This window comes from Sapajus apella, unplaced genomic scaffold (genome assembly GCF_009761245.1).
Source record: "Sapajus apella isolate SASKATOON/1434 unplaced genomic scaffold, GSC_monkey_1.0 scaffold40, whole genome shotgun sequence".
In the NCBI taxonomy this organism is placed as follows: domain Eukaryota; kingdom Metazoa; phylum Chordata; class Mammalia; order Primates; family Cebidae; genus Sapajus; species Sapajus apella.
Genome location: NW_022436980.1, coordinates 16,153,707 through 16,179,176, shown reverse-complemented (window position 1 = coordinate 16,179,176; position 25,470 = coordinate 16,153,707). Strand labels below are relative to the sequence as shown.

Sequence of the window (25,470 nt, the reverse complement as noted above, 5' to 3'; positions counted from 1 at the left end):
TTATGAGAAACTAGACCAAAATATGAAATTGAGAAAAATCTGGATCTATACTTAATATTTCATATATACATTTATTAATTAATGCATTTTTGCATATTTTATGGGGTACATGACATATTTTGTTACTTGCATAGAATGTGTAATAATCATCAGGATATTTAGGTTATCTGTCACCTCAAGTGCTTATCATTTCCATGTTGAGAACATTTCAAGTTCTCTTTCCTAGATATTTTGGAATAAGCAAAGCATTAACTATAGTCACTCTACTCTGATATCAAACATTATAACTTATTTCTTCTGTTTCACTATATGTTTTCACCTAGCAACCAACCTCTCTTCCTCCATACCCACATGCCCCAATGCCTATCACCACCACCAGCACACCCTCTTCCTGGCCTCTGGTAACCACCATTCTACTCTCTACCTTCCTAAGATCAACTTTTTTAGCTCTCACATGTGGATGAGAACATGAAGTATTTGCCTTTCTGTGTCTGGCTTATTCTACTTATCATAATGACCTCTTGTTTCATCAATGTTGCTGAAAATAACCAATTTCATTCTTTTTTTAATGGACAAGTAATGTTCCACTGTGCATATATACTACATTTTCTTTATCCAATTATATATTTATGGACAGTTAGGTTGATTCCATATCTTTGCTATTGTCAATAGTGTGCTAATAAACATGGGGTTACACATACCATTTGATATGCTGATTTTCTTTCCTTTGGATAAATACCCACTATTACGATTGCTGAATCATATGGTAGGTCTATATTTAGCTTTTTGAGAAATTTCCATGTTGTTTTTTATAATAGCTGTACTAATTTATATTCCCACTAACAGTGTATAAGAGTTCACTTTTCTCCACATCCTTGCCAGAATCTGTAATATTTGTCTTTTTGATAATTGCCATTTTAACAGGTGAGATGATATCTCATTGTGGTTTTGATTTGCATTTCCCTAATGATTAATGATGTTGAGTATTTTTTTATATACCTGTTGGCCACTTGTATTTCTTCATTTGAGAAAATTATTTCTCATATTTTTTAATGTCCACATAAATGTTGGTATTAACCTCATAATTACTGAATGAGATTATGACTAATTTGACAGTTTCCCCATTCACTTGCATAATCCCATTCTCAATTATTTTCAACAACACAGGTTATTAGGTTAGCGGGTATCATTCCTTAATTTACCCCCATATTCATATTTTGTAGAGAACATGTAGATGTAGACTTACTATATTCATCTATACTGTATAGATTTTTGTCAAAGTTGCTCTTTTCAAACCAGAGTTATATTTTGCACATGCTTTTGCTTTTTACTTTTCTTTATAAGATTTTGCTAAATCTGACCTATCCCTACACACAGCCTGTTTACTTGTGGAGTCCTAATTCATTCTTGCTAATGTTATATATTATTCCATGGTGGATATGTAATATACAATGTATTTAATTACTTCTCATCACTAATCTTTCATTTTATTTCAGTTATTTTGCCATAATTTCATATTTTGCCATAACAAAATAATATTTTTAATATCCTTGAACATATCACAGTTTCAACTGGGGCATTTATTTCTAAATGATACATTTCCATCAGTGAGATTTTTGTGTTAAAGAAACAAGCACTGTGTTTTTTCTTAAAATATTTTGTAAGAATACCTTCATAAAAAGGCATAAAATTTTAGTTTCTATGAAGTGTATATGATAGTGCATTTCCCCTACATTATTAACTACGTTCACTTTAACCCTTTTTCTAAACTACAAGAGATAAATATCTCATTAATAATTTCAATTCCATTTTCCTTAATTCTAGTGATTTCTGCATCTATTTATGGTTCTTAACCACTTGCTCCTCTGTGACTTGCCTGTCTTTGCATTGGCTTATATGTCTATGTATAGACTATAGATTATCACTTTTATTATAAACATAGCACATTTATTTGATATTCTCATTGCACATTTTTAAATATCTAGTCTTTTTATTCACTATGTATGGTGTGTTTTGCCACAAAAGGCTTTTCATGTCTACGTGGTGAAATGTTCATTTCTCTTTTATGAATTTGGTAGTATTAGCATTCCCTACTATGGAATATATCTCACTAATTTTTGTTTCCTGTTTTGATGTATCTGAAACTGATTTTGTAACTGGTTTAAATGCTGCTCCAATTTTATTATATTTCAAATGGGTAGCCTATATTATTTTATTTCTAAATAAGCTATTCTTTTGCCATATATTAGAAACTACATTTCCTATATATTAGAATCTGCTTTCAGGGGATCTATTTCTGGATTGTATAGTCAGTTCCACAGGTCACTAGCTTTTTAGATCTATGTTCTGATAGCCAAAAATGACACTAACCATTCTTCATATTATTTCTTCACATATTTCTTTACTATGTACCAGAATCTATCCTTCCATATGACTTTAAAGATAAATGAATGCTGTTTTTAAAAGAGGAAATTTTAATTAAAATTATTTTAAATTTATACAATGTATTCAATTTAGTCAAATCACTATAGGAATACTATTTTTGCATGCAAGAAAATGGTAACCCTAGGATGTGCTTTTCACTTGTTATGATAAGTTTTCAGGGAGTCAATAGACTTCTGGCTATATTTACATTGGTCCTTGTTCAATATTACATTTAATCCTTAAAGGTTACAAATTTTTCACCATCTTAAAAATACTATTTTTTATTTTTATTTTTTAGTGCTCAATTTAAAGTTATGATTTTTCTGTGTTTAGCTTGTATGAATCTGCTTGACTAAATTTTCTGATTGATTCAGTCTAGTTGGGCTTCTTTTTCTAACTAAAACCTGTTTGTTTGTTTTCTACATTAACTAACTTTAGAGTTAATTACATGTAACTATTTTTTAAATTGCTATCCAATTAAATTATCACATTTATTAAAAAATCAAACTTTTCTACTTATTTATAATGGCTGCCTTGATTTTCTATATTAAATTTCTAAAATGACTTGGATTTATTTGTAGGCATCCTATCCTGTTCCATTGGTTTGTCTCTTCTTCCAGTAAAACTACACTATTTTAATTTAAAAATATATTACATAATTCTGTTAGGACTAACTCCCCTACCTTGTACTTTTTTCAGGAATTTTTATCAAGATCATGTTAAATTTGTAAATTAGGGGAAACAGACACATTAACAGTGTTGAATACTTCTATCCCTGAATATTTGTTCAATTCTACTTTAACGTCTTTCTAAAGTGTTTTAAATATTCCTTAGATAGTTCATACACATTCTTAGGTTTATGACTTTCTCTGTCATATATATATATATACACACACGCACATATATATGACTGTAGGCTATAAAAAAATGAAGTCTTCTTATTCATTTTGTCTTTTGTTAGTCATAAATATTATATACATAGTTATATAGTTACATATAGTTTTATACATTTAGTTATGATATATAATATTCAAATTCATTGTTATACTTTATATATTAATTTTATATCCTGCTATTTGCCTAAATTATTTTACTTTTACTTTAAGTAGTTTTTAAAAATTTTTGTTTTCTGTTTTACAATTATGTTAAACTGAAAAAATATTGGTTATACTTCCTTTCTAAGTGGGTCACTTTGGCCAAATTATATTTTCCCAGAAAATTTTACATTTTACCTAAGTTTTTAGCTGTGTTTGCTTAGTGATGTGCAATGAATACTCATTATTTTTTCAAAATTTAATCCAGTTGAAGGGTTATTTATTCCTTTCCATTTTTATTTCTAGATATCTGTTCTTTCTCCACTTTCTCTTTAATTAGGTTGAAATAGTTTGTCTTTTTGGTTGATGTTATCTGTGAACCATATTTAATTTATATATTAGTTTTATATGTTTGTTTTCTAACTCAATAATCTTTTTTACTTTATGAATTTCTTACTTTGACTCTCCACTTCCAAGAGAAGTACTTTTTCTTTTCTTTCTTTTTTTCAAATGCTTCATTAATTTCTGATTTTGTTGCTGTCTTGGGGCAGATAATCATAGATACCTATTACTGGTAACTCACAATGCAAATATAAGGTAGAGTTTATTGGGGGGAAGCATACCAGCAGAGAAATAGCAGACCACACACAGTCTTTGAACTGACATTTCACAGTATAGGCTGAGCATAACTGTGCTGAGTGTACTTTGAACAAGGTTCCAGCTGCCTGGACATCTAACTGAGAGGCCTCCAAGGTCAGTTTTGAGCTCCACTCCAACAAAATGTCTGTGGAGTTTCCTCAAAGGGATTGGGGAATACTTAGTTTCTCTGAGTAACAAAGGGCAGATAAAGGAATCTCCAGGCCCAGAAGTGCTGTGAGTGTTTCTGTGAGTCAAGAGACAAAGTCTTTATACTAAGGCCCTAGGCAGGGGCAACAGACTTACATGCCAGCTAAGCTGACATTAGCCAAAGACATTGCCTCTGCACAAATATCCTCAGGGCAACAGAAACTGAGCCAACGCTCTTCTGAGCCTTGAAAAGGAGAAAGGAAATGAGCTGCTGATGCCATTCAGATATGTCTCACAGCGGTTGCACTATGGTCAGAGAAAACTATTTCTAATATTCATAGTTTTGCAATTTATTCAAGTTTTCTTTGTCTTCTACTATGTGGTCAGATTTCATGCCTTGGTGAAGAAGGTCCTTATATTAGAATATGGAGTTTGATATATCTTAATTGTTTCTGTCTAGCGTGAGAGAAGTACATTAAAATCTGTTTTTGTTCTCTTTGTTTTTCTTTTTGTGCATGTCTATTTTACCTTTTATTACTTAGTGGGTTTTTTAATAACAGATGTTACTAGTTTGTTTAGTCCACTTATATTAATAATTGTCACATTCTATTGGGAATTATAACCTTTAATATTAAAACATTTTTGCCTGATTTAATGCATTTGTCCTATTTAGGTTTTTTACAATTTTGTTTGAAGTGTTTTTCTCTCTCACTAGGAGAGGATTCCTCTACAAGGAGTAGTAATGGACTAGAGTAGCTTTTTCAACTTTCAGCGTTTTAGATTTTGTATGAGATTGTTTCAGTGAAGAACTCTAATCATTATAACTTTTTGTGACCTCTTCTTTGTCTCCCGGAGATACAGCAGATTCAGGAATGTGTTTTCTTACTTCCTGCTCTATGTTTCCTAGAGTCATATTGTCCTTGTTTTCAAAAACAATTTTCCTACTTTTAGATGCTTATTTTTCTGTACAGTAATGTCTGGTTTTTCACTCTCCTGGGTTTTTTGTAGCTTGATATATGAACCTATTCTCTTTCTTACCCAGACTGTTTTTGCTATGCTCAACTTGATACCTTTTCCTATGTCTCCTCTAAATTAAACTCAGTCCTTATGGGAGGGAAGATTTTTTGATGTTTCCGAAATCCACATCAGTATTTGATTTTCTGTTGTTAAATATTTACAGCTACTTTGGTTCTTTGTGTGCCTTTACTTACATCTTAGAGGTCATGAATGAACAAGTATCCCAGATATTTCTGATGTCCTGGGACTTAATCAAATTTCTTTTTGAAGCTTTGCTGTTGTTTTCCATTTGGGGTTTTAATTTATTTTAATTAATTTATTTATTTATTTTGAAATATTAAGGTTCCAGATCTGATAGTGATCAGTTTCTCTTTTATTACTTCTACACATGCTAACAAACTGTACATTTTGCACTGTTTCTGCTGTTGGTAGTCTAGTCATACCATCCCCATCTGCATATTCTGAGCCTTATATTGATGCCATGTTTCTTAGTTTTTATTGAAGATATTTTCTATTTCTTTTGCTGGCCAAGTAGACTTTTGGTTTTTAGGAGGAGTTTGGGGCCAATACAAAATTATGCATTCACAATGATACCAACACCCACAATAAAAATATTATGTTTCTGTGTGTGTAACCATCGCAGCCTCACAGTTGCAAACAAATAAGAAGTTTGTTTTTCTCCACACAAATAGAGAATGTTGTTTGGTTTTGTTTCATGCAGTAATTTGTAAGCTATATCTCCTCTTCTCTTTAAATTGCTCAGCATCACTAGAAGGAGGTTTACTACTCACTTTTTATGCCTTTCATATTGTTCTATGTTCACAAAGTTTCATTCATTAACACTAGTTCTTTATTTACTTCTTTTTATCCCCAACCAAGTGTAGATTTCCTACAATCTCTGACAATCTTTTTTTAATCACCACTGATAGCATTTTTTAATCAGTGAGTTTTCTTCATTTGAAAGCAAATAAAAGCAACCCAGTTGTAAAAGATTCAGTTTATTAATGTGATGGTGAGGAAGCCATTTATTTTTTTAAAAGCTAGAAAACCAGTCTTGAAAGCTGTGTGGCCAGGAGCTATGCTCACAATTACCCAGATTTGTTCAGTAAAGACTTTTCTGCTAATGCACCGGAGAATAATTTAGCTTGCCCTGCTAATATTGCTCACATAGGCACTAGAAGCTGTCCCTAGAAACAACGTCGTTGGTGCCTCTGAAACTAATTACATGTGGAAGCACTGGTGTCACTCATTGTCTAAATAGATCCTCATGCTCTTCTATTCAATTTATAGAATAAGTCATCTCACTGAGGAACTTAAGATATTCATATTTTCTACTAAATAGCTGTAGTAGTAACAAAAACTCAAATCTTACATTTTTACTTTCTTTAGTGGGAGATAGTTATTACCACATAAGTTGAGAATTTTCTCAACAATTGAAGTGTATGCCTTTATTGAGCAGCAGAGAAGATGAAATATGTCACTACAATAATAATTTGCCTTACCATATTATGATTTTTTTTAGTATTTATTTATTTATATTTTTTTAAAACAAGAGTAGTCCTATTGTAGTACATATTATGATTTTTTAAGATGAACATGAACTCTTTATGGTCATTATATGTGGAATAGATTTGAAAGAAAACTATGCATGTATATGTATACAAACATCCATGTATGTGTGTGTACATATATATTATATATACTGTCAGAAATTTAAACGTTTTTCTCTAAGGTCTAAGAGACTAAGTCAGCTGAATGAATTGATAATAGAATAACAGAAGAAAATGTAAACATTTATAAATTTATTAATGGGCACATAGATATAGGAATTCCACAAATATTGTTACAGGATTCCTTTACTGCTACTTTGCCAGCCAGAAGTCTCTGCAGCTGCCATGACAACTTCCCAGGGCCTCACTCAGGCCTACAGGGCTTGCTCCAATGACTTGGCCTGGCAGACTGCACTTGGCTCATACCTTGGCCCAGATCCTACACCAGAACAGGGATGGCATGCTCAGCCATAGCTGGACCAGGCATACTGCAAGTGGCTTTCACATTGGGCACCAGTGTCTAGACAAGGGGAACATGGTAACACTTGAAAACTCAGAGATGCCAGCAACTGCAGAGCCAGAGGGGATGTTATAGCTTTCACCTGAGGGGAATCCTGAGGTCTGACTCCCCAAGAAATGTTGTGGCTTTTGTAGTTCAGCAAGCTGTCCAGGAGGGAATGGTACCCAATGGCTTCACCTCTTCAAAATCACAGCTAGGCAAATGGGAGCATATTACAGCTCTCTTATTCCCATTGCCCACAGCTCAGTGAACAGGAGGGTTAGCACTCATTTGTTCCTGCTGCCCGCAGCTCAGTGAGTTCTGGGTTCCTGTCCCAAAATCAGGAAGAATAAGGTGCACAAACACCAGAGAATGAGTAAGGCAGAGAATAATTTTATTAAGTGACAGAAGGAAAGTTCTCAAATGTTAGAGGGCACCTTGAATTCAGCTTGCCTTCAGCTGCAAGAAGGAACCCAAAAGTGGGCAGTCCTCTTTGCAGCTGAGTCTGAGGTTTTTAAGGGCTCATAAAATAGGGGCATGTGTGTTGATTGGTTCATGGGTAGTCTTAGAAAAAGGACCATTCAATTGGTTAAAAAGCATTGAGAAAGTTCTCACTCCAGTCATGGGCTTTATGTGGAACCAGCAGTTTGGTTTTCAGGTTTCAGGCTGTCTTTGGCTTGAAGGCTGGATTTCACTGGGGATGTGTCCCTGTCTGCCTAGGAATTTGTCTGTCTCCTGTCACTATCAGTATGAGACTCAAGAGCCAAATAATTGAAGTTTTTGTATTGTATGGAAATGAATAGAGGCTTGAAATATGGTGGCAGGTTAAGGGAGGGAGAGAGAGGAAAGCTGTGGTTAGCAAAACATGTCTTGGTATGCACATGAAGACTGACAAGTAGCAGCTCTCAGAAATAATAAATGGTAGTCTCTGTTAGATCTTTAAAAGTGTCACATTTTCATTCTTCTTATTCTGTGAATTAATCTTTCCTAGACTTGGATAAGAGAACCTCTGAGAAAGCTTCTGCATCTGCTATTGACTAATGTAGATTTTCTCTACAGATGCAAATCTCTCCCACAAGGACAGCTTTTCGAAACTATTTCTGTGTCTGCAGCCCCTCTAAATAGACATTTCAAAATATGCCAAATATATTTTGGGGTGTCATATTTTGGTTTCCTTCAGTCCCCCATTTGAAACTTTATTTTCAGAAATTTCACATGTTAAAGTAAAATTGGTAGCTATGGTGATTTCTTTGAATTAGAAAATTTAAGAGAAGAGATTGGCAGAGGGAAAGAAAACATAGATTGGAACAAGCAGAACAGAACAAATTTGAGTACACTGTACCACATCTTCTTAAATCAGTATCTTAGTCCTTAGAATAAGTCAGTTAAGTTAAACCAGTTCCAGTCTGTGGCCTGTTAGGAACTGGGTCACACAGAAATACGTGAGCCACAAGTGAGCGAGCATTACTGCATGAGCTCAACCTTTTGTCAAATCAGTGGCAGCATTAGATTCTTACAGGATCCTGAACCCTGCTGTGAACTCCACAGGCTAGGAAGCTAGGTTGCATTCTCCTTATTAGATTCTCCTTATGAGAATCTAATACTTGATGATCTGAGGTGGAACAGTTGCATCCAAAAACCACATTCCTGTACTATCTATGGAAAAATTGTCTTCCACAAAAATTGGTCCCTGGCGCCAAAAGGTTGGAGACTACTGCTCTACATAGTGCAAACATACACATATTTAACTAGATGTCTTTATCAGGAAACAAAAATAAAAACAAAAGTTAATGTGCAGAGCAATGTTTAAGTTAGTCTCTGAGTCTGGAGGGCAGCCAGTGGAGATTTTTGAATCTGGGCTGAAGCATCTTCAGTTGAACCAGGGAAATCAATGGCAATTCAACAGAGTTACCTGCTTTGTTGTTTAAATATCATAAAGGTTATCTAAACACAGGCCAGTGTGGTGGTTTCTCTTGAGTCTATTTATCAAGTGAACCCACTTTAGCTTGTAGAAGCACAAGAAAACAGTTTTAATTATTAGCTATTCCAAGTCAAAAGGGGAAAAATAATTGGAAATAATGTTTTGGAGATTTATAGCCAGATACAGGAGGAAACTAAAAGTGTTTGGTATTCAGTACAGATAACAAGTAAAAAATAAAATCTCAAAAATAGTGTTCTAAAATCTAATAACAGGTGTACTATAATTTTATTCTAAAACATATTTTTTCTCTACATCCGCCTCCATTTCTACCAAAGATATCTATATTAAAACTAATTTGGTTGCAAAATAAGGTTAGTCTTTGTTGTGATTATTTACATAGTTTATTACATAGATCATTTACATGGTTTAGCAAGAATAGTGATTAGAGTTGCAGGCCCTTTATAAAGTCTGCTTTGCTGAAACATTTTACAATAAATCTCAGATTAGACTTCTTTTTAAAGCCTCTCAAGGCTAGGAAACCAAGTCAAAGATGCGACCTCAAACTCTCCCTGCAATATCTGTAGTATCTGCATGAATTCCTCTCTTCTCGAGGTTCTCAAAATATCCTGACTTTTTGGGAGTTGCCAAGAAGTGGCGCTCTTTACCTACCTGTAAGACAATCATGTGAGTTATGTATTTAAGGTGCCAGGCCAGTTTTTCTGAGTCTTTTTCTTAGTTCCACAAAGTCAACCTTAATATCTTAAAGCACAGTGGTCAATTTCAAACATATGCCATTATGTCCAAAACCTGGAAACAATGACCAGTGTTTCTAGTTGTGTTTTGTTATTCAAGAGAATGGATTCTTATTGAAGGTATACAAATAACCATACTTCCATAAAGTAAGAACACTCACAAATAATTTCTGAAACTGGAGGAATCAGATAAAGAGAAAGATAAATGTGGCTGGGTGCAGTGGCTCACACCTGTAATCTCAACATTTTGGGAGGCCGAGGCAAGTGGATCACCTGAGGTCAGGAGTTCCAGAGCAGCCTAACCAACGTGGTGAAACCTGTCTCTACTAAAGATACAAACAGAATTGCCTGGGCTTGGTGGCACATGCCTGTAATTCCAACTACTCAGGAGGCTGAGGCAGGAGAATCATTTGGGCCTGTGAGGCAGAAGTTACAGTGGGCCTTGATCATACCACTGTACTCCAGCCTGGGTGACAGAGAAATCCTGTCTAAAAAAATAAAAACAGAAAGACAAATGTTTAAATGTTGCTCACAAAAGTATAGTTTCTGAAATCTGAAAGGATCAGGTAAAGAAAAGATAAATGTTTAAATGCTGTTCACGAAAGTATACATTACCAAATTGCTATAAAGCTATAGACAGTTTAAGAGAAAAAGTTTTCTTAACTTTAGAAAACAAAACATAAAAAGAATTAGTAATGCTTCAAACGAAAAGCATAAAAAATATTTCAGTACAATGTAATTAATTCTTGTTTTGCTTGGTGTTAGGTTGGGAGTTTTAGGAATCCATCAGTTTCTTCATAAGTGTTCTGGAAATTCTTATACAGTCCAGTGACATGATTCTAAAGTTAAAAGAAATCTATATTCAAGGGCATTTGTTAGGGTCTTTCCCATGCTTCTTCTTGAAGAATAAGCAAATTTTAGACTGTAGCTAATTGCAAAGCACTTTTAGAAATAGTGTCAGAATAAAGCAATTAACTGTGAACAATGAGACTTAAAATAACCATGGTTAAAGGTCTTATGGTAGTTTATTATCACTCATAAATGACAGATAAATGTGGTTATTTCTGATGAATATAACATTTAACATAATATCCAAAAATTATAACTGATGACATACTAGATTTTTAGTAATCTCATACAATTTCGGAACACTTATATTAATAATACAGGCAGAACATTCAGCATCACTTACCTGACAATGCTTTCCATATAACTTGAAACATTGAATCAGGCGAACTGGCTTAATGTCTGTGCTTTAGATGTTCAGGAGCCCTTGTGGAACTCCAAAACAGATTCTGATTGAAGGTACACAAATAACCATATTGCCATAAAATAAGAATACTCACAAAAGTTTCTGAAATCTGGAGGAATCAGGTGAAGAGAAAGTTAAATGGCATCAAAAAGACCCCCAAATTTTGATTTTTGAGAAGTTTATTAAATATCAAATGATTAAAACACTTGATAAAAATAGAATTACAAGGAAATATGAAATTCTAATAATTCAGGGTAATAACTAAAAAATTTTAGAATCAAATACAGGAAGTTACATTTTTTATAGAAAAACTTATCTTTAATTCAGTTTTCCTAAATAATCAAAAGGCCTAGTAAAGATAACTGAGGCACACATATCATGTTTCTCGCTCTCTCTTTGTTTTGGCAAACAAAAATCTTTTATTATCTCTTATTAATACTACATGAATATCTTTAAAAAGCAAATTCTAGTTTTGTACTAGTGTACTATTAATGTTGTCTCAATTTTAAAACACTTATAATAAATTTAGTAAATTTTTATCATTTTAACCACATAAGATTTTTTTCATTATCTTTCTTTTCCCAACCTTCTATATTTATTCAAGTTCAGCTCAATCATTCTTTCCTCCATTCATTTATTTTTGAGTCAACCTTTAAATAACCTCTACCTAGACAAAATGATTTCTTTCCTCAACAAAAACACATGTTGATACCTTATAACACATTAATTTGCTTGTACACTTTATATACAGAATTATTTTATTTTTAGTAGTTTTAAGTATACGTATTAATTTCCAGTTACATAATCCTAAGAATCTTAATTTCTAGTAAAACTCTAGGAAGTAAACAACTTTGAAGTCACATACCAACCCATTTTATGACTATATACGTTATGGCTTCTAGAAACATAGACTTCCTGATAGAACATATTTTCCAATGTGGAAAAGGACATATTTGCTAACAAACCGAAATCTATTTTATCTTTCTATAAGATGTAAGAAGCCAAATATAAATAAATTTAAACCTATATTGCATAATTAATGTTTTAATCTTTTATTTAGAAATGAACTAAATATTCAATGAATAACCATCATTTAATGTAAGTTAGCAAAACTCTAAGGATGTAGTTACCAAAGAGATACACTTCTATCTCACTCATATTTATTTGATTTACTGTTTTTTAAACCAGCAATATTAAGCTAGCCTTATTTACAAACATTTATCCAAGTCACATGAGCTTGAAAATAATTTGAGTTAGTTTCTATACTTTTAGGAGTCTAAAGTATTTAATTTATGCATGTTCATTTGTCTTTTAAATCAATTTAAAATTCAATCAAGGGATTTTGTATCATGTAAATACAACAGATATCATACATGTATATGTGTATAAACACAAACGATCATGCAGATAGATACAGAGATCTTACAGATTTTTTCAAAAGAATGTTATCAAGTCCTAGAGAATACCAGGTGGGAGATTTACATCTCAAAGGCATACAGAAAGAACATGTTTTCTCAAGGAGTTTTGGGTGCCTTAGGTGAGACAAAGAGGAAGATTTTAAATGGTTGCTAAGTTAATATAAATTAAGAATTAATTAGAGGATTCTTACAATAAAGTATACGTGAAACTACATTTTCAAAAATTATAACTAAGACAATTATTATAGTGAAAGAGATTTAACCTAACTAATTCCATCTAGCTTCTAACCTCCAAGCTATCCTTGTTCATTCCTGGGCATAGGCCAAACTAACTTTGGATCTGGGGTCCTTCCTTTGGGAGGAACTTTGTTCATAGTTTAGCTTTGAAACAGAATTGATAAGCGTCCTTTCCGCAAACAAACCCCCTTTCTGTCTGGTGGACCATACTGTCTTTGCAGGCCTAATAGATTAGCTAAAAGATTAGAAATTATGGTTTAGGAATCATGCAGCTGAAGGCTGTAAGATTCTAAACATCCCAAATTGTTTCTCGGAATAATGCTACTATTGTAAACCTAAGAACAAAGCTTGAGATATTCTGCAGGCCCTGTACTTGATGAATCAGCTAGCACTACCCAGATCCAAAAACTAGCTCATCCCGTCTTGTGGCCCCCACACAGGAACTGACTCAGTACAAGAGAACAACCTCAACTCTATAGGATTTCAGCTCTGACCCAACCAATCAGCACTCCCCACTTTCTGACTCTCTACCCACCAAACTATGAAAACCCGGATCACTGTGTTTTCAGAAAGACTGATTTGAGTAATAATAAAACTCTGGTCTCCTGTACAGCTGGCTCTGCATAAATTAAACTCTTTCTCTATTGCAATTTTTCTGTCTTGATTTCTAGGCAAGGTGAACCCATTGGGTAGCTACATACAGATAAGCCTAAAAGATAATTCAGAAGCTGTTTAAAATAACTGTCTGATTTTCAGTTGTGTCTGACTTAGTCATACATCTAAGCATCCAAAGAAATGAAGAAGGAGAAGTAAGGGTTTCCCTTCTGCAATAATAACTGGTTGCTGTAACATTGTTAGTTACCTTTAAAATTGTAGTTCTTGCCAGCGACTGCTATAAAGCAAGACTTGGTACTGTAACCCAGGACAGGGGAGTGTGGGTGTCCCAAAGATGCTCCTGGTTCCCGGATCTGAGGTTCTTGGCCTCTGTTACTCCGAAGGATGGGGAAAGAGGCCCCTGAGGCTGAGTTTGCCATTCTAATAAATACCACGGACTCAAAGAGTTTGGCGGAAAGCGATTTATTAGACAGAGAGAGAGAGAGAGAGAGAGTGAGAGACAGAGAGAGAGAGAAAGAGAAACGGCTCCCACGCGGCACTGAACGGGATCCAGAGAAGGAATCCATATAGGGAGGGAGGTGCTAGATTTTAACCCTTGAGTTATTCCCTCCCCATTCATGTTCTCATCCAATGAGAGAAGTTCTTGCAAACTTCCTCTGGAGGGATTGATCTTTGACTCTATACCAGATTGGCTACTTGGTCCACAACTCTGAGTTAAAGAGCCCTCTCCTCCCAGAGCTCTCAGCGGGGGTTTTTAGACAAAGGAGCCCACGTGGATTTCTCTACCTAGCCCATGCTGGGAAACCCAGACAAAGAACTTTACATTCCCAGATGAAGGGGTAGAGCTGGGAAATTCCTGCCTTTGAAACCCTGCCCCTCACAGATGCAGGAGGAGTCCCTCAGTACCTCACCTCCTAACAGCCAAAAGATTAGGTTGCTGGATATGAAAGACAATAGAACCTTATACCTGAGAGGAACTGACTTATCACTCTTAAGGCTTGTGAGGAAGACAGAGGATGAAAGAGGGTCAGTGGCACCATTTCATTTGTTCCTCAAGGGGTATTAAGATGACAAAAGAAATAAGGGCAGAAGTAAATGGAAGAACAAATCCTAAAGCAGACAATTGGGAAGCAGACAAAGGAATTAAACATATAATTAAAAGGTGCTTCTGTGGACTAAAAAAATTCCATAACAGAAATAGAATCCAAAACAGAAAAAGCAGGGAGGCTTTTAAAAAAAATTGTAGCCTGAATATCAGTTGTTAATTAAGTCAATTTTTGACCATAAAGCTCTTAAAAAAAGAAATCTTTAAATATCTCATCATAGGTTTTAGCCAAACAGCAAACATTTCTGTTTCCTGGCTTTTCTTTCCCTGAAATTTGCATTTTAAAAGGAATTATTTCTCAGGTAAGACTGGAGAGAGCATTTACATCTCAAAAGGTACAAAAATAATGAAAGTTTTTAGAAGTTCAGGGTAATTACTAATCAAATTTCTTCTTTTGAGTATAAAATTTCCTGTTAGCTCAAATGAGAATGCAGAAAACAAACAAAAAGAAAAGTTAAAAAAATATATATTCTCTGAATATAACCCAAAATCTTAACCAGAGATGTATTTAACAAGTGACTCAAGATTAAACTAATTACCCTCTCTATGGTTGTAACCAAGGACTCCAAAGAGGAAAGAGAAAGATGTAGCTCTTCCAAGACTCAGATCACTCTCACAGAACAGGCAAGAAATAAAAACTTCACTAGCTACAAATGATGTACAACTAACATTTCTGTTTGGCCATATCCTTGGGGCTCCTAAACTTTTGGTTGGCCACCTGTGCATGAAGGCCAGATCATTTCATATGACCTTGATAGATAAAACATCAAAATGAGGGAACAATCAATAAGAAAAAAAAAAAAGCAAGTTATTCACATTAGTGTTAGCCTCAGAACATATCCAAGTCACAAGGCACCAATGTATGTTCCCAGCAGGCACCAATGTATGTTCCCGTACTGGTCTGCCACAACCTCAATTCTTGCCTTCTCAGAAGAAGCAATTCAACTGAGGAGGCATAAAGCGAAAAGAAAGAGCAAGGCAAAATTTAGAGCAAGAGTGAAAGTTCATTAAAAAGCTTTAGAGGCCAGGCACAGTGGCCTCACAGTGGGACGCTGAGGTGGGCTGATCACTTGAGGATCAGGAGTTCAAGACCAGCCTGGCCAACATGATTAAACTGTGTCTTTACTAAAAATATAAAAATTATCTGGGTGTGGTGGTACACACATGTAATCCCAGCTACTCTGGAGGCTGAGACAGGAGAATGGCTTGAACATGGGAGGCGGAGGTTGCAGTGAGGCAAGATTACACCACTGCACTCCAGCCTGGGTGACAGAGCATGACTCCATCTTAAAAAAAAAAAAAAAAAAGGTTTAGAGCAGGACTAGCAGTAATGAAAGGAGATACACTTGGAAGAGGGCCAACTGAGTAACTTGAGAGATCAAATGTGCAGTTTGACCTTTTGACTTCAGGTTTTGTAAGTTGAGACATTTCCAGCATCTTGGATTCCTTCTCCTGTGATTCTTCCCCTGGGGTGGGCTGTCTATTGTGCAGTGGCCTGCCAGCACTTGGGAGGGGAGCATGCAGATGTGTTTACTAGAGTTGGATGCATGCACACTTGAGGTGTTCTTCCCTTACCAGTCAAATGTCCCTAGAAAGTCAAATACCAGTTAAACTCCACCATTTTGCTTTTTAATGTGCATGCTTCTGCCAACTCCTCCAACTCCTGAAATTTTATAGGGAAGCTGTTGATCACCAGTTTCAGGTGTTTCAGTTTATTAAGAGACTGCCTTTCCCTGGCATTGACTCTGAACAATTACTATTTTAGAGAGAGTTAACAACTGCCTGACCATCACGGGATGGTCACCTGATAAACCTAGTGTGTGTGTCAGGAAGTCAGGGAAGCCCTTTCCTGCACTTCTCATGTCTGACCAGCTACCACCTGTAACAAGGGGTGGGGAGACAGGGGTCATTAATGAATGTCAGGAGTCATACAAATGGTTTCCAAACTTCCAAATGTATACCTACTTCAATTGTGACTCAAAACTATTATAGTAAGCCCTTTTATGGCTTAAAATCAATAAGCACAAGAATTTCATTTCAAAAAGGGTACACACAACTCCTCTCATTATTTAAAGCTCCTCCCAAAGATAGCTCCAGGAAGCAAAGACATTCATTGTTAGGCAATGAAGGCTGAGATAATAAAGGCAATTTTTTTTTTGAGAATCTACACATTTGGACAAACAGATTTCAGATTCCCAGCCTGGCATATGTCTGAAAAATACGCCCTCCAGGTTGGTGGAGATGAGAAAATAAATTTGGGGATTACAAAGCCAAGTTTCTCAAGACTTAAAAACAAGATGAAAGGAAAAGCTTATTATGGTTTTTCTCTTTATACCAAACCACACAAACGACAGAGACAAGAAAAACAAGGACAGTCTTTGGAAGTTTAATGATTAAGCAGCAATAAGTATAAAACAAGTCCACAAGAGGCACAAATTTAAAGAACTAATTTTTAGTAATATTTTCTCTCTTTTAAATTTGGAAACAAGGAAAGGCAAAGATAGACTTTTACCACTCACCTGACTAGTACTCAGACCGAAACCCAGGGAGGCTTAATGGTAAGAAACTTCTTAATTTTTTTCTTTCTTTTTGCTGGTGTGTGTCAGTTTCCATGGTTTCTTGCTGCAACCTCGGGTGTGGGCAGAGTGATTTGCTATAATCCTGTCAAAGATGCCAAAACTGTAGGGAAGTTCAAATTTTCTCCCTGAATGTTCAAGTCTAAGTCTGTTGAAATGAATTGACAACAGACCGATTAACAGGAGAAAAAGGATACAGATTTATTAATGTGCACATGACCGAAGGAGTGCTATAAATATAAGACTGAAAGAAGAGCCAAATGACACAGTTTTTGTATTTTACAGAAAGAAATTGAGGCTTGGAGCATGGTGACAGATTATGGACGAGAGATGGGGAAAAAGACATGGTGAACAAAGGCTGTCTTTTTATGCAGATGAAGCCTCACAGGTAGCAGCCATCAGAAAGAGTAGATAGTAGTAGTCTTCGGTAAAAGTTTCACCATCAGGACTTTATAAGTGTCAAAATTATTAGCTCCTTTTCTTGTGAGTTAATTTTTTCAAGATCCAGATAAAAACACCTTTATAAAAAGCTTCTGCATTTGCTGTTTACTTAACTAATGTAAATTTTCTCTACAGATGCAAATCTCTCCCCCAAAGGATAACTTTCATAGCCATACTTGTGTCTGCATTCCTTCTGAAGAGCCATTTCAAAATATGCCAAAGAGTTGTATTTTGAGATGGCATATTTTAGTTTTATCTATATGTAACTATTAATCACTTTTTATTTTTTAAAAATAAAAAACAATATAATAAGATTGTAAGTAAATACATTTTAGAATCTTTAGGAATACAAAAAATTATAACTTAACTAAAACAATTAATTTAAACGCATAAAATTTAATCATAACTTAAAATATACACTATTCAGCCCGGTGCGGTGGCTCATGCCTGTAATCCCAGCACTTTGGGAGGCTCAGGTAGGTGGATCACCTGAGGTCAGTTGTTCGAGACAAGCCTGGCCAACATGGTGAAACCCGATCTCTACTAACAGTACAAAAATTAGCTGGGCATGGTGGCAGGCACCTGTAATCCCAACTACTCAGGAGGTTAAGGCAGGAGAATCACTTGAATCCATGAGTGAGCTGAGACTGCGCCCCTGCAATCCCGCCTGGGCAACAAGAGCAAGACTCCATCCAAAAAGTTTATTTATTTATTTATTTATCTTGTATATAATTCGCACTACAAAATAAGTTTTAAAAACATAAAATGTTACATCTGTGATAGGCAAGAGTGTGAGCGAATGAGGCAGCTGGGGAATTTAATACTAACACGCTAAATATACTTTTAAACATAAATTGGATATTTTCCATAGTCTATTCATTTCTATATGTTTTTAAATAGGACACATTTTTTTCCTACTTTGAAAGGGCTTCACATTTTTTACGAGTGAAAATAATTGTATTTAAAGACATCTCATAAATGTATTAAGTTTAGGCTCAAAAGATGGGGTGGCATTTGCTTTTGTATTTATGGTTGTGGTTCTCCAGTCAATAGACGATTTCCAAAGCACAATTCTTCCATAGTCACCCTTTGTTGATATTATGGTTAATTACAATCTCCAGGACACAGATGTCTGCTTGCCAAAAATGAGTGAAAGTTGACTCCTTTTGCTCCCATTGGCATTCTTCATCTTCACTCCCCTGTCCACTCAGGAGAAGATGGAGGAAAGGGTTTATCAGGGTGTTGATTACTACACAGTGACATAAACTGATTATTATGAATACTATTTCCTTTCACTTATTTCACCTTGTCTCTTTAGTAGTAGAGATTATTAAGTCAATTATCCTTAGATCAGAACCAGATGAAGAGAAATGGATTATGTCATTGGCTTAAAGAAACTACATTATAAAAATCCGATTGCTTTTATTATACATGCAGAGATTGTCTACCTTCAGTTAGTGAAATGAGAGTGCAAAAGGCAACTTAAATTTTCAAGGTTTGGTTAGCCATGTGCATTTGTGTGTGTGTGTGTGTGTGTGTGTGTGTGTGTGCATATGTTTGCGCATATAACTATGCCGCACACGTATTTCCACCACTACAAAGGAAATTCTTGGCTTAGAATAGTTTACCTCTAGTAATGTCAGAGCACTATAGGCAATACACACTAGACTTAAGTGTGTGTGTTTGTGTGTCTAAATTAGATGCCAGATTTCAAATCACATTGTTAGATAATGATAATTTTTATCCATATTTTATCTCCTAGGCATAAATTATGTATTTATGTTGTTCAACTCTCAATAGATCTTGGGACGACAGATCACAATAAATCCAAAGTATTCGATATGGAGGGGATTTATCGGCAATACGTGTTGCATTTTATTAGGGCTTTGCAGTACATTTCTGCCACTGGAGTGAAAATATTATCAGTTCAGCAATTAAATAAGATATGCTGTCTTATGTTGTGATAAGTAATATGTTTGTTAGTATTATTGTTTGTACATATAATCCTGCTTATAAATGCATGTGCTTAAATTAATACACATAAATTTATGAATTGGGTCTACTTTATTCACAAATAACTAGATTTTAAACACAGCTTATATAAAATGATTTCTATGATGAGCACTTATTTAAATTCAGAAAATAATTCATAACTAAATATCAGCTTCTTTTTACTTACTGGAATCTAGAAAGTTTCACTGTGTAATGCATATTATTCAATACTGTTGGCAAGCAACATCTTAATTATCTGTTTATTAATTATTAGTTTCACTTTTTATGAAATGTATACTCATTACTAAGTCATAAAACCAACATGCCATATAAGCTTGCATTTAATATCCACTACAAATGTAGTATCTAGTACAACCCTAAGTGTATATACACATATATATATATAATATATATATGAACATATAAATATGTAATCACAAATCACCACATCAAAACATAATCTCTCCTCACTGTCCTTAATATGCTTAGGGATACACACAGTTGTAAAATGCAGTATTTCACTGTTATGATATAATCAGATGACTACTAGATGAAATGATGATAAAATGCATTCATATATAATGTATTTTAAGTGTACAGAAAATTCAAATGCATCCTTTTTTTCCCAATATTATTTTACTCATTAGTGTTGCTACCGACCGGACAGCAAGTTAGATGTGTGAAGGCTATCTGAAATCCTTGGTATCCTAATTTCATTCTATATATATGGATTAACATGCAATTCTTTACTCCTTATATAATGGCATAATGATAAAGGAAAAATAACCTCAGTTCTACTCACATATCTATTTCCAGTGAAGCCCTACAAGAAAGTAAAATGGAAGTCATTTGTAGATCTTTATTGCATAGATCTTTTTTAAAGATAATGCCACATATAACTAAAACATTGCCAGAAAACCATGATGGCATGATCTATGCTCATTGGACTACAGAGACGCAGAACCATTTTTAGCAAATTAATGCATCAGACAACAAAAGCATTCTAAGAGAAACTAAAGTATTAGCAAGCAAGAAAAAAAAAATCTAACCTCAGGGCAGGCTTCAGGGGCAGGTGATATGGGCAGTCACACAGGACCCAATGCTTAGAAAGGCCTTTGCTTGCTGACTGCTGTTGCAATCTTGAAATGCTTAATAATTATTGAAAAAGTGGCTTGCATTTTTACATTTCAATGACCTGTGCAGATTAGGCACCCGGTTCTGTCTAACCTCTAAAGAAAATCAGCAACCTTTACAGAGAGCCCTTAGTTAGCAGATTGTTCTAATGAAATTGCCTTTGCGAAAATTATAAGAGTGAGAAAATTATGAGAGCAAAAGAGTTCTGACATAACTGACTCATCTTGCATCTAACCTCTATGCTGCCCTTGTTCATTCCTAGGCATATGCTGAACTAACTTTGGGAGAAATTTAGTTTATAGTTTAACTTTGAAACAAAGATAGTAACAGTCTTTTCTCAAATGAAACTGCCTTATTACAGGGGAACCAGACTGCCTTTTTAACATAACAAATTAGCCACAAGGCTAGAAGTTACAGTTCAGGAGTTATGCAGCCATAAACTACAAGATCACTGGCTTCCCCAAATGCTCCGATAGATAACATTACTATTATAAAACCTAAGATTGGTGTTTAAGATATTTTTCAAACCCTGCTTTTGATGAATCAGCTGGCGTCACCGAGATGGATAAACTGGCTCACTCATCTGGTCTTGTGGCCCCTATCCAGGAACCAACTCAGGGCAAGAGGACAGCTTCAACTTTGTATGATTTTCTATCAGACCCACTCGATCAGCACTTCCTACTCACTGCCCCCATACCACCAAGGTGTCCTTAAAAAAAAAACCCAATTTCCAAATTTTTGGAGAGACTGATTTGAGTAACAAAACTCCAGTCTCCTGTTCAGCTGGCTCTGTGTGAATTAAACTTTCTCTATTGCAATTCCTCTGTCTTGACAAATCAGTTCTAACTGGGCAGCAAGCAAGGAGAACCCATTAGGAAGTTACACTAAGGGCCACTTGATAGATGTGTCAGTTGTTCTGTTCTTGTTCTGCATTTTCACCTTGAACCTTCCTTCATCCAAAATATTTCAAACTTCTTTAGGCTGGAGCATAGCAAAAAATATATATCTTAGTTATCATTATAAACTCAATGTCTGACACATAAATAGTACCCATTAATTAAATGCTTGCTTAATGTGAATTGATTTGTTACAGTTTTTACAGAGCATTTATTAGAAATAATAATTGTACTTTTTATAAATGGATGTTTGGTACCTTGAAACTATGGTAATAAAATTTATATAAAATATGAATGCTTAATAAATAGATAGCAGTCCTGTTAAGCACGCTCTAAATGAAGAGACCACCTAAACAGACTTTGTGTGAGCAACATGGCTGTTTATTCACTCTGGTGCGAGTGGGCTGGGTCTGAAAAGAGAATCAACAGAGTGGTGGGATAGGAGCTGGTTTTATAGGTTGGGGGTAGGTAATGAGAAGTTACAGTTTAGGGCAGTTTTTTGCAAGCCAGTGTGGGGGTGGTGTCACAGGGTCCAATGTCACAAGGTTGACTTATCAGTTGAGGCAGGAACAATGGTGGAATGTTGCAAGATTGGTTAATCAGGCACTCCAGTAGCTAGCCGTTCTTCTCCTTTTGTGGTTTTCTTGTTATCTCGGACTTTCTGGAGGAGTCACCATGGTTTGACTATGACATAGTCCATGGTACAGTCAGTTCAAAGAACCTTTCAAGTTCTACTGATATTTTCTAGGAATTCTGCATATTGAAATGACAAACATCATTTTTGTTTTTTGAGTGTTTAAACTGAGATGAAAATAAAATTTAAAATTGAATAATCATTACTTCTATCATATGAAAACTAATAACATATTTGTAAAGAAAATCAAAATATTTTACCCTAAAATATATTTTTATGACATATTTTTAGATGGCTTCTGTAGGCCCAGCAAACAGAAGTGGCCTTGCAAAGTTGTCTTTTGTGGAGAATGTTTATTAGTGTTGCCAGTCCTTTTCTAGACTGAAGAGAGATTAGGAGTGTGACACTTTTAAAAGTCTAGAAAAAAGCATTTACCATCCATTCTGTCTGCACGGAAGTCTTCATCTACATAACAAGGCCACCTTTCCTATCCAAGCCTCTTTCTTTCTCCCTCTCATAATCTGTCTTTCCACTAAACCTGATTTATCAACAATACCTGCTTTTGGCCATGCTGTCAGCTCAAATTCTTTCTGTAACGTAGAGATGGTGTATACACTTCTGTAACTGACTGGGTCTTCATTCTGAAGTCTCCTAGGTATACACATTCAGTAGATTTGTATGCCCTTTATCCTATTAATCAATCTGCCTAATGTCAGCATTTTTTTTTTATTATTTTTTGAGACAGAGTCTCACTCTGTTGCCCACAGTGGAGTGCCGTGGCGTGATCTCAGCTCATTTCAACCTCTGCTTCGCCTCCTGAGTTCAAATGATTTTCCTGCCTCAGCCTCCCAAGTAGATGGGATTACAGGCACCCACCACCACTCCCAGATAATTTTTATAGTTTTAGTAGAGACAAGGTTTCAACATGTTGGCCAGGCTGATCTGGAACTCCTCGCCTCAGGTGATCCACCTGCCTCAGCCTCCCAAAGTGCTGGGATTACAGGCATGAGCCACCGTGCCCAGTGTAACGTCAGTGATTTTCAGTGAACCTCCAGGGGGTCAACAGCAATGACCCTCACGTAAATATATCTACAAAATGTATCATAGAACTCAGATTTGGAGAAAAAGTATCTCTAGTTAACATCATTGAATTGTTTCTTGTGAGTTTAAACAAGCAGAGAAAATGTGTGCACTCCTGACAATAGTCTCATTATTATGCCTACTTTTCTATATTCCTTGAATCCCAAAACTTATGTTTCCTCAACATATTCCTTCATAAAATCTAGCTTAGTGTTCACATCAAAAATAGACAATTTTTGAGGCACGTTTATATTTAATTTGTCATGTTCCTTAAGTTTTTATGTTTGTCCAAAAAGTTAACTCAATTCAAGATTTGTTTATCCAATCAATAGAAAAATATATTTATATTGACTGATCAATAGTATATATTTTTTAATGCCTAAGAATCAAAAGTGGAAAGGGAGGGCCAGATGGCCAACTAGACCCAGCCAGGTGGAACAGCTACTGCTGAAGGATCAAGACGATTGGCATGCTCCTAACAGATCTTCAGAGGGAAGACACTGAGAGTGGACCAAAGGAAGACATAGAAGCTGCATTGGAGGGGGAAGAAGCTGGGGACTCTACATGGGGCTATCGTGCACCTGGACTCCTTCCTGGCTTGCAACAGCTTTAGGGGAATGGGTGATTTGAACTGGCAAAGAGTTCTCCACTCTTGTCATGGGCCTCTGGACTCCAGCAGGAGGAGGCCTCTCGACCACCATGGACATTGGAGTTTCCAGGGACAGCTGCTTAGAGAAGCGGTAGAGGCAGCAAGCCAGCTGTTTGGCGCCCAGATGGTGGGGTGCAGAAGTATCTGTAACAGAGCGTGGCCAGGGACAGCCATACTTCTAGGCACAAAACTTGCTCCCATAAGAAAGTTTAGCCCTATGGGAGCTTTCAGTCCCAAAGTTTGAGAGAAGTCTTGTCCGTCAGATAAGGTCAGTCCTACCTGAGCATTCCTTGGTTTGCTGGCCTCTTCCAGGGCCCCAGCCTAGCTACACCTGCTCGCAGGGCAACCTCATGTGATCTGTGGGCCTACACCATAGTTTTTGTGCTGGTGGACCATGACTGACTGATAGAGAGCCCAGTGGGGCAGCCTCCATGCACCAGCCTGCATGCTCCCTCTCCATACTACAGCTTTCCCTAGGCTCAGAGCAGCTCCCCACATCTCTGCTGGTGTGTGTCTCCATAGGCTGGCTTTGCTTTCCTTGCCTTGTCAGCGCACAGAAATGCAGTCCACCCTGCTCCATGCTGAAAGCCATTGTATACAGGGCCTTGGTGGGCACAGAGCCAGCCAGCCCCAGCCCCTGCAGTGCCCTGCCTTTTAGCTAACACTGTACAGAGAACAGCAGATCCTCCCCTGTCCTGAGTGACAACTCTTGCTTGCAGGGTACAGAGATGGCACCCAGACCTGTGTCCCCTAGCCCAACACCACCTCTAGCATGACCAAAAACATAGTTACTAGAAGGGGCCCCGTAGTATTCCCTCTTCCCCTGCCATTGTGGTGAACACCTCTACCATTGTGGGGAATGCCTGCAGGGAAGGAGGCAGCCAGGCACCCATTAGCATGCTGCTGCAGCTCCTGCTACCACTGCTGACACATGATGATAAGAACAAATCCTACTGCCACCACAATATGAAACATTTTAGCTGACACATCCCATCAGAGTGTGCTGACCTTTGTACCAGGAGCAGCTTGGATCCCCAGCACAGTGGATTCCTAACCCTCAGGAGACAGAGCGCAAAGTCAGGGCCAAATAGAAGTCCTACGGAATTAGAGCAGGCAGTCCAGAAGCTGGGAAATGAGCACTGGCCTCTAAAGTCTTCCAGAAATGAAGCCTGTCAGCTACATTCATGTTATACCAAAATGAAATCCTCAAAGTAATCAAATGGGATAAAAGAGGAAAAAAAGCCCATCCAAAGGTCTACAACCTCAAAGACTGAAGGAAGATAAGCCCACACGAATAAGAAAGGATCAGTTCAAGAACCCTGAAAACAAACAAAAAAAACTGCAGTACCTCCTTTCGTCCAAATAAACACATCACCTCTCTAGCAAGGGCTCTGAACCAGGCTGCAGTGGCTTAAATGTCAGAAACAGAATTCAGAATATGGATAGTAACAATGATTA

At 36.1% G+C, this 25,470-nt stretch overlaps 1 long non-coding RNA gene across 1 annotated transcript in view; it reads left to right on the top strand.

The window, feature by feature from the left end:
• Positions 1-4,103: 4,103 nt before the first annotated feature.
• Positions 4,104-25,470, top strand: part of LOC116565531 — a 99,531-nt gene continuing 78,164 nt past the window's right edge. Inside the window, exon 1 of the long non-coding RNA XR_004275488.1 lies at positions 4,104-4,555. This is a non-coding gene — a long non-coding RNA (uncharacterized LOC116565531). The remainder of the gene's footprint in view (positions 4,556-25,470) is intronic.